Source organism: Suricata suricatta, chromosome 7 (assembly GCF_006229205.1).
Source record: "Suricata suricatta isolate VVHF042 chromosome 7, meerkat_22Aug2017_6uvM2_HiC, whole genome shotgun sequence".
NCBI classification, from domain to species: Eukaryota; Metazoa; Chordata; class Mammalia; order Carnivora; family Herpestidae; genus Suricata; species Suricata suricatta.
Window position 1 is genome coordinate 28,488,601 of NC_043706.1, and position 10,898 is coordinate 28,499,498.

Sequence of the window (10,898 nt, forward strand, 5' to 3'; positions counted from 1 at the left end):
ACGACATATCATAGTGAAACTGGCAAAATATAAATATAAAAAGAGAATTCTGAAAGTAGCTAGGGATAAAAGAGCCCTGACATACAAAGGGAAACCTATATCAGAGTGGTTACAGACCCATCTACTGAAACTTGGCAGGCCAGAAAGGAATGGCAGGAAATCTTCAATGTGATGAACAGAAAAAATATGCAGCCAAGAATCCTTCATCCAGAGAGCCTGTAATTCAAAATAGGAGAGATAAAGGAGTTCCCAAATAAACAAAAATTGAGAGAATTCATCACCACCAAACCAGCTGTACAAGAAATCCTAAGAAGGACTCTATCAGGGAAATTTTCCAACGAATACAAGGTACCAGAGACACCACCACAAACATGAACTCTACGGAGAACACAATGAATCTAAACCCACATTTTTCAATAATAACACTGAATGTAAATGGACTGGATGCTCCAACCAAATAACACAAGGGTAGCAGAATAGACAAAAAAAAAAAAAAAAAAAAACCCAAAATCCATCTATCTGCTGTCTACCAGAGACTCATTTTAGACCTGAAGACACTTTCAGATTGAAAGTAAAGGGATAGAGAAATATCTATCATGCGACTGGAAGCCAAAAGAAAGGTGGAGTGGCCATACTTATATCAGACAAAATGGACTCTAAAGTAAAGGCAGTAACAAAAGATGAAAAAGGACATTATGTAATAATTACAGGGTCTCTCCATCAGGAAGAGCTAACAATTATAAACATTTATGCACCAAATTCGGGAGCACCCAAATACATAAAACAATTAATCACAAACAGAAACAATCTTATTGATAAGAATATGCTAATTGCAGGGGACTTTAATACTCCACTGACAGCAATGGACAGATCAACCAGACATAAAAATCACTAAAGAAACAATGGACCTGAACGACACATTGGAACAGATGGAATTAATAGACGTATTTAGAACTCTGCATCCTGTAGTTAGGAAATTCACCTTCTTCTTGAGTGACCATGCACATTCTCCAAGATAGATCACATACTGGGGCATAAAGCAGCCCTCCATAAATCTAAACGAATTGAGATCATACCATGCACACTTTCATATCACAATGCTATGAAACTTGAAATTAATCACAGGAAAAAAATCTGGAAAACCTCCAAAAATCTGGAGGTTATAAACCACCCTACTAAAGAATTATTGAGCCAATCAGGCAATTAGAGAAGAAATTAAAAAATATATATGGAAACAAATGAAAATGAAAATACAACAACCCAAATTCTCTGGGACACAGCAAAGGCAGTCCTAAAAGGAAAGTATAGTGCAATCCAGGCCTATTTCAACAAACTAGAAAAATGGCATATTCAAAATCTAACAGAGCACTTAATGGAACTAGAAGGGGAGCAGCAAGAGTACCCCAAACCCAGAAGAAGAAGAGAAATGATAAAGATCAGGGAAAAAATAAATAACATGGAATCCAAAAAACAGTTGAGCAGATCAATGAAACACACAAGAGTGTGTTTGTTTTTTGAAATAAGGGTTTGTTTTTGAAAAAATAAACAAAATCGATAAACCTCTAGCCAGGTTCCTTAGAAAGAAAGGAGAGCACCCAAATAGACAAAATCATGAATGAAAATGGGTCTATTACAACCAATCCTTCAGAAATACAAGCAATCATTAGAGATTACTATGAAAAACTATATGCCAACAAACTGAACATTCTAGAAGAAATGGACAAATTCCTAAACAAACATGCACTACCAAAATCCAAAAGAGAAGAGAAAGAAAGTATGAACAGACTGATAACCAGTGAAGAAATCGAATCCATTATTAAATATCTCCCAATGAATAAGAGCCCAGGGCCAGATGGCTTCCCAGGGGAATTCTACCAGATATCTAAAGCAGAGCTGATACCCATTCTTCTCAAACTATTCCAAAAAATAGAAATAGAAGGAAAATTTCCAAACTAATTCTACAAAGCCAGCATCACCTTGATACCCAAACCAGACAGAGACCCAGCAAAAAAAAAAAAAAAAAAAGAACTACAGACCAATATCCTTAATGAATATAGATGCAAAAATACCCAACAAGATACTAGCAAATCAAATTCAATAGCATATAAAAAGAATTATCCATCATGATGAAGTGGGATTCATTCCTGGGTTACAGGGCTGTGTCAATATTTGCAAATCCATCAATGTGATACATTACATTAATAAAAGAAAAGATTAAAACCATATGATCCTGTCGATAGATGCAGAAAAAGCATTTGACCACATACAACATCCTTTCTTAATAAAAACCCTCAAGAAAGTCAGAATAGAAGGAACTTATTTAACATTTAAAAAGCAATTTATGAAAAGCCCACAGCTAATATCATCCTCAATGGGGAAAAACTGAGAGCTTTCCCCCTGAGATCAGGAACACGACAGGGGTGTCCACTCTCAGCACTGTTGTTGAACATAGTGCTGGAAGTCCTAGCATCAGCAATCAGACAACAAAAGGAAATAAAAGGCATCATAAATGGCAAAGAAGAAGTCCAACTTTCACTTTTCGCAGATGACATGATACTCGACATGGAAAACCCGATCGACTCTACCAGAAGCCTACTAGAACTGATCCATGAATTCAACAATCTCACAGGGTACAAAATCAATGTACAGAAATCGACTGTATTCCTATACACCAATAATGAAGCAGTGGAAAGAGAAATCAAGAAACTGATCACATTCACAATGGCACGAAAAAAACCTTAAAATACCTAGGAGTAAACCTAAGCAAGGATATAAAATACCTATATGATGAAAACTATAGAAAACTTATGAAAGAAATTGAAGACACCAAAAAATGGAAAATATTCCATGCTAATCAGAAGAATAAACATTGTGAAAATGTCATTACTACCCAAAGCAATCTACATATTCAATGCAATCCCAATCAAAATTGTACCATCATTCTTCACAAAGCTAGAACAAACTATCCAAAAATTTGTATGGAACCACCAAAGACCCCGAATAGCCAAAGTAATATTGAAGAAGAAAACCAAAATGGGGGACATCACAATCACAGACTTTAGCCTCTACTACAAAGCTGTCATGAACCCAGAACTGGACCCACAAAAGTATGCCAATTAATCTTTGACAAAGCAGGAAAGAGTATCCAATGGAAATAAGACAGCCTCTTTAACAGGTGGTGCTGGGAGAACTGGACAGCAACATGAAGAAGAAGGAAACTAGACCACTTTCTTATACCATACACAAAAATAAACTGAAAATGGATAAAGGACCTGAATGTGAGACAGGAAACCATCAAAACCCTAGAGGAGAAAGTAGGAAACGGCCTCCCTGACCTCAACCACAGCAATTTCCTACTTGACACATCCCCAAAGGCAAAGGAATCAAGAGAAAAAATGAACTATTGGGACCTCATCAAGATAAAATGCTTCTGCACTGCCAAGGAAACAATCAAAAAAACTAATAGACAACTGATAGAATGGGAAAAGATAGTTGCAAACGGCATTTCAGATAAAGAGCTAGTATCCAAAATTTACAAGGAACTCACCAAACTCCACACCTGAAAAATGAATAATCCAGTGAAGAAATGGGAAGAAGACATGAACAGACACTTCTCCACAGAGGACATCCAGAGGGCCAAAAGGCACATGAAACCAATGCTTAGCGTCGCTCAGCATCAGGGAAATACAAATCAAAACCACACTGTGTCTGTTCCGGCCTGGCCGGCAGGGCGGTTGATGGGTTACAGGTTCCTGAGGGAGGGAGTAAGAACAGGGGACACAGAGAGCGGAGGCAAGACATGCGTTTCTGTTCAAGCCTCAGTTTATTGAGAAAATATCCACACCTTTATAGGGTTTGGGGCGGGAAGCTAAGCTGGGTTGGTTGCTAGGAAACAGGGTCAAATGATTATTAGAAAAAGGGGAAACTGAAACTGAAATTTCAAACACAGCATCTAAAGGAGAGCCCAGACTTGTGTCTGCGACGCTGGGCAGGGGGGCGATTGACACTGCATAAGCCCGAATGCGGTTGATCTTTTGTTCTACTTGGCTACTCCAGTCTGGCCATCTCCAATCCCTCAATCGGGAAATACACATCCCTGGCCTCTAGACAGTTAGTCTTGTTTTTCTGGCTGCACCCCACAGGGAGCGATACTTCCTTGCCTGAGGCGGCCAAACTGGCAGCTCCCTACAACACTAAGATACCACCTCAGCCTGGTCAGAGTGGCTAAAATGAACAAATCAAGAGACTATAAATGCTGGCAAGGATGTGGAGAAATGGGCACCCTCCTGCACTGTTGGTGGGAATGTAAACTGGTGGAGCCGCCCTTGAAAACAGTGTGGAGGTTCCTCACCAAATTCACAATAGAACTCCACTATGACCCAGCAATAACACTGCTGGGGATCTACCCAAGGGATACAGAAGTGCTGATGCATAGGAGTACATGAACCCCAATGTTCATAGCAGCACTTTCCACAATAGCCAAATCATGGAAAGAGCCTAAATGTCCATCACCTGATGAATGGATCAAGAAGATGTGGTTTATATGTACAATGGAATACTACATGGCAATAAGAAAGAATGAAATCTGGTCATTTGTAGCAAAGTGGATGAACCTTGAGGGTGTCATGCTAAGTTAAAGAAGTCAGGCAGAGAAGGACAGATACCATATGTTCTCACTCATACGTTTAACAGGAGAAACCTAACAGGGGACCATGGGAAGGGGAAAGGGGGGGGAATAGTTAGGGAGAGGGAGGGAGGCGAATCATGAGAGACTCTTAAATGCTGAGAACAAACTGATGGCTGCAGAGGGAGTGGGGAAGGGAAGGGGGGTGATTGTCATGGAGCGGGGCACTTGCAGAGAGGAGCACTGGGTGTTATATGGAAACCAACTTGGTAATAAACTAAAAAAGTAACCCACCAAATAAATATTATATTTCACTTAGCGATTTTATTGTTAGTAGTAGTATGAATTGTTGCAATGTTGAAGCTGTTTTATGTATATGTTAAGATAAAGCAAATAGGTAAATACGTCCAGGTATTAAGAGCCAAGATTTTCAATTACCCTGGGGGTACCTGGCTGGCTCAGTTTGTAGAGCACAGGACTCTTAATCTCAGGGTCATGAATTCTAACTCCATTTTGGATATGGAGGCTACTTAAAAGAAAAAGAAAAAAAACCCCACAAGATTTCAATTATCCTGATAAAAGATTTAAAGTATAAAATCAAAGGGAGAAAACTATAATGTAAAATTTGAATTAGAAATATCAACATAAATTCATGATTTTTCTAAACACTGCCTTAAAAGTCTGAAAGCAGTGATAGCTCTGAAGCAATGAACTCTCCCAGCACCTAAACAGTGCTTTCTAAAAACCATTCCTCATTAAAAGAACTAGTGCTACTTGGAGAAATGGCTGATTCCATGTCCAGAGCTTGAGAAAGTAAAATTGAGCCTGGGACATCTTGTGCCAAAAGCAAGAAAGTGCTCATAGACAACTTAGGGGGCATCTCAAAAGGACAGAGGAGCCAGTTTAAAAGGATGCCCACTGGACATATTTTGGTACAGTTTGAGTACAAAAAGAATGACTGGTTGGGTTGTAAAATACTAAATGGATTAAAAACTCTGAATTTACAGTTCATGAAAAAAGATTTATTTTCTACCTTTGTAGATTAATATCGTGCCACCACCTTACTCTGAAAATTGGTAATTAAAGAGAGATAATAAAGCATTTGCTCTGCCTTTTTAGAAGGAACTCTAGAGTCCTATTTGATGAGGGAATGCTCGTCTCTAGATAACTACTCCCTTATAATGGTAGGAAGGGGAGAATCCAAAATGCACTGCTTTGTAACCACTGATGAAATAATTTCATTCAGGGAAGGATCACTATGGATGCCAATTATTAGGTGAAAGTGTTTTAGAATAGCCATGATGTGAAAGAACCTTGCAAATGACTTGTTAATTGCTAAGGGGAAAACTTTACAGGACAAATCTGACAGTGTCCACCTTAACCAAGTGATTACACTCAACATCGCTAGTTTTTGGGGTTTTTTGTTTTTTTATGTTTTGTTTTGTTTTGTTTTTGTTTTTTGAGAGACAGAGACTGTGTGAGCAGGGGAGGGTCAGAGAGAGAGGGAGATACAAAATCTGAAGCAGTCTCCAGGCTCTGAGCTAGCTGTTGCACAGAGCCCTATGTGGGGCTCGAACCCATGAACCATGAGATCATGACCTGAACCGAAGCTGGACGCTTAACCAACTGAGCCACCCAGGCGCCCCATCATCACTAATTTTTGGAATGACCTCATCCCTTCTGATATGAGGCAATGTGAAGTATATGACACTTTTAAAGAATTAGTCCCCAAACTGAATAATCATCATCTAATTTTTTAATTGAAAAAAAAAATACAGAGGGAGAGGGGAACAAGTTAAAGGCCCAGACAGAAACAATAACAGAATCCAGAATGTAGAACATTCTATAAAACTGCCTGTAGGGTGCCTGGGTGGCTCACTTGGTAGAGCATCTAACTCTTGATTTCCGGGTTGTGAGCTTGAGCCCCACACTGGATGTGGAGACTACTTAAAAAAAAAAAAAAAAAAAAAAAAAAAAAAAAAAAACTAGCCTAGTGTCTTCAAAAAGCCAATTCTATGAAGAAAAAATACTGATTGTTCTGGATTAAAAAGAAAAAGGGAGAGAGGAGGACATAACAACAAAGCAACATATGGAAGTTGACTGGATCTTGGGTTTTTTTTTAATTAATGCTATAAAAGATAAATTGGGAAAGTTTGAATATGGATTAATGTTAGATGATACTAGGAATTATTAACTCATTAGAGATGATAATTCCATTGAAGGGGTGTAAGATATATACTGAAGATTTAGGGGCAAATGGTCATGGTGTCTAACTTCTTTTCAAAGAGTTCAGGAAAAGAAAGATAAGTACACAAACAGATGGATAGATAACATAGAGACTATTAAAGCAAATATAGAAAAATATTAAGATTTGTTGAATTCTTGTATTGAGTGGGTGTCATCTTTTTTCTGTTTTTCCGTGTGTTAGACAATTTTTAAAATAAAAAGTTGGAAAGAATTTCCACATGAATATTCTGATTTTTCTACAGTAATGGAAGACATCCCAGGATGCATCTCATTAATATTTCTTCTTTGTTCTCATCAGCAATCAAGAGATTCTCACTTCAAAATTTCAAAAGACATATTAAGAAACATCCAAACTCTGTTGTCTCTTTATGCAAGGTCGGCATTACTTTAAAAATTCCTGAATTTGTAAATATTAAAACACTGCAACTTACTGGCACAAGAATGACAATATAGTACCAATAAAATTGAAGTGAAGCTAAACTATTTAGAAGAAGCAGCAACTCCATTATTCAAAGACAATTTAAACAGGCAATTTTAAAGAGTGCTTCATAAATGTGCAAAGCAACTCTCAGCCTGCAGTGATGATGCTACACCAGCAGATGATGCTACAGAGCATTTCAGGTGCAACGGAAAACCCTTTATCAATGGCTGTTACAATCTCTTAATTAGTTTGAATTGATGAGTTCATATCAGAATTTGTCTTATTAATTACGTTAACTGCTCACTGCAGTTATTCTTATACTATTTACTAATGGGTACCTAAGAGTTTTTAACAACTGGTTGAGCTGTACTAGTGCAGACCAGCTGAATGTCAGCACCATTTCCTTCTATTAAGACAGAAGCCACTCAGCTCCTGAAGGAGGGTACTCCCTGCACTGGGACTCTCAGTGCATCACCTGCTCTCCAGGGCTCACTCTATCCTAATTCCCACTTTCCCACATTTCCAACTTTTCCTCCTCACTTAATCCTTCTTCCCAACAGCATGTTAACTCAAAAGGATTTTTAAAAAAAGTTTCTCAATTCTGCTCCTTCCATTTTTCTTTCCTGGGGCTTCTCATCTCCCCTGTCCAATGGAACTACTCCCACCAATGTCACCAATGCTCTTTGTTGCCAAATACAGTGGCCACTCCTGATTCTTGGTGTTGGCACTCCTTGGGAGCATCCCACACTTCACCCTTCCTTCTTTCTTACCTGGGCTTTCATTGCACCACACTTACTAGGTTTCATCCTGTCTGCTGGCTTCTCTTCCCCTGCCCACCCTTTTATGTATGTTCTTCACTTCTTCCTTAGCCCTCTTCTTTTCTCATGCTGAACTTTCTGTGGGTTATCTCCATTACTCTCCTCCCCATGTGCTGATGTTGCCCAAATCTGTCTGCAGTCATAACTCCCTTCCTCCAAGCTCCACTTGAATAAACCCTGTCTCAGGAGATGACACCATCAAATACCCTGGTTTCAAGTCAGAAATGGTGCATAATCTTGACTTGTCTCTCTCCTTTCCCCATACAGCAAAACAATTCCCCAGATATTAACTCTATTTCCTATGTACCCCAGAAAACTATTTCTCTTCTTCCCATCGACCACTACCCTAATTTTGATTTCCATTCTCTTCCCTTGGATCACTGCAAAAGCCTTGGATCTCTCTACCTTTCCAAACAAGTCCCCACACTGAAACCAAAGTGATCTAAGGCACCAATCTCTCCTTGTTCTTAGGCTTAAAGTTCACAATTCCTCTGGGTAAACTCTACATCTTTAGCATGGCTGACAAGGCCTAGCAAGAGATGGCCTAAGCCTCCTCCTCCAGCTTCACTTTTCCCCACCTCTCCCTTGCACCCTAACCCCCTAAGCCATGCCGAATACATTAGTCTTCCCAACTTGTCAAGTGCTTGTTCCTTGAGCTTTGCTGTTCCCTCTGGAATACTCTGGCCTTCTCAATGCCCAGCTAACTCCTGGTCAGCCTTCAGGTCTCAGCTTGGACCTCTGTTTCTCTAGGCTTCCACTGTCTCACCAAGATTAGCTTAGCTGCCTGCTTAGTATCTCCATAGCAATGATTAACCATACACTACTGATTTTTTTTTTTTGCGGCCTTACATAATTTGCTATACAAACACAGCTTCCAGCCCTGTATACCACTCCTTCCTGATCAGATCCCAAGCCACCCCCCAACCCCCGCAAAAGGAGCCACCACTAACTCATGGGATCTTGTATGACCCTTCTCACAGCACTTATACTTTTTTTGTAATTGTCTATTTGTTTCCACTCTCCAGTAAATTGTGAGCCCCACAAAGAACTACTTCTATATCACTTACCATTTAGGAGCAAATGGCAGATACTGATTGCTCACCAAAAGTTCAGTGGGTGAATGAATCCTCGGGGTAATTATACTTCTATCCTCCTTGGTAATGAAGTTTAACAGATACATATAATTTACATGGTGCTATAGAATTACTGTATTATTAGTATCTGGCTGTTTTACTTCTTTACAGTCTATGCCTTATTCAATTTCTTTGTTCCAAAAAACTCACCATGCCTGGCACGTATCATTTTTCGACCAACTTGACTGTATCAGTGATCATGAGAAATTAAGATACAGAGGCCCAGATAACTGAACCGCCCTACATTGCACACAGCTACCTTGTCCCAGAAGCAGGATTAGAACTCAGTCTGGAAAAAAAAAAAAAAAAAGGGAAGAGGGAGAATACTTGGAAGGAAGTTGCTCAATGTCTAAAGAGAATGCCAGCATGAATGAGAGAAGCAATGAATTCCAGACTGGCCAGAGAGGTACTTGGCTGGCTCAGTCAGTAGAGCATATGACTCTTGAGTCATATGAGTCATGAGTTTGAGCCCCAAATTGGATGTAGAGATTACTTAAATACATAAACTTGAGAGAAAGAGAGAGAGAGAGAAAGAAGGAGGAGGAGGAGGAAGAGGAGGAGAGCAGAGCGGGGAGGTTGGGAGGGGAGGAGAGAAAGAAACAGAGAGAGAGGCAGGCCAAAGCAATGGGAACTGGGAACTGTCAGGGCCTCAGACCCCCATGGTTAAGTATCCCTATAGTGGACATGACCCAGACCAAGGAGTGTGAGGACAGGGGACTTAGGTATTTCAGCATGGAAGGGACACTGGACCCCGGCTTGTCTCTTTTAGTCAGTTTCAACCCTCAAACCCAGGCACTGGTAGTACAGTATTATTTGCTCTTCTCTGGAATCTTTTTATTGCTAAGATAGTCTTTGCCCAGTGTTACTTTCCTACAGTGAGGGAGTCACTGACAGGGGCTGTGAGGAATCATTTACAGTATAGACCACTGGGGATGCTAGAATTGCCTCCTTCTAAGTCTTTAGCATAAACCTCCCCCCTCTTCAACTTCCCCTCCAGCTCCAGGTCTCAACTTTTCATCCCCACCCCCAGACTCTCCCAATGGCCCTAGTGAAACTCATGAGACAGCAAAGATAAAAAAAATTAAAGAGAAGCAGCACTGTGGTGGATGTGAGGTGGGAGGACAAGAAGAATTCTGATTTTTCCCCCCTTTCTCCATTTTTTGAGAATGCTAATGTCTCTATGTCGAAGCAACATATAAGTCTCTTGCTTCCCTAAACATCATGAACCCTCAGAGGAAGCTGAGCCTGGAGCCCTTCTTCTATCAGAAGAGTCAGCTTTGAAGTTAGCTAAGAGCCCAAGATAGGAGACAGGTGGGTTTTTCTCTAACTGGGACTTTTTCTCTTTTATAGCATATTTTGAGCAACCTTTAAGCACATTCACATGCTCACAGTATTTAATCTTTGTACTGGAATGCAAATTCCATGCCCTCACTGGACCAAGAGAGGATAAGCTCGGGGGTATGTGACTAGGTCTTAAAAGTCAAACATATCAGATTTTCCTAAATATACTTAGTTTCCTTCACTCCTGTATGGGCAGGGTTTCCACTGGCATTACAGACCTCGTGACCAGATCCTGCATGGGATGCTTTAGAGTAAAGGGAAAGAATCTGGTATTCACATCTTCTCGTTACCCCTACACTTAATAGTTTGTCAAT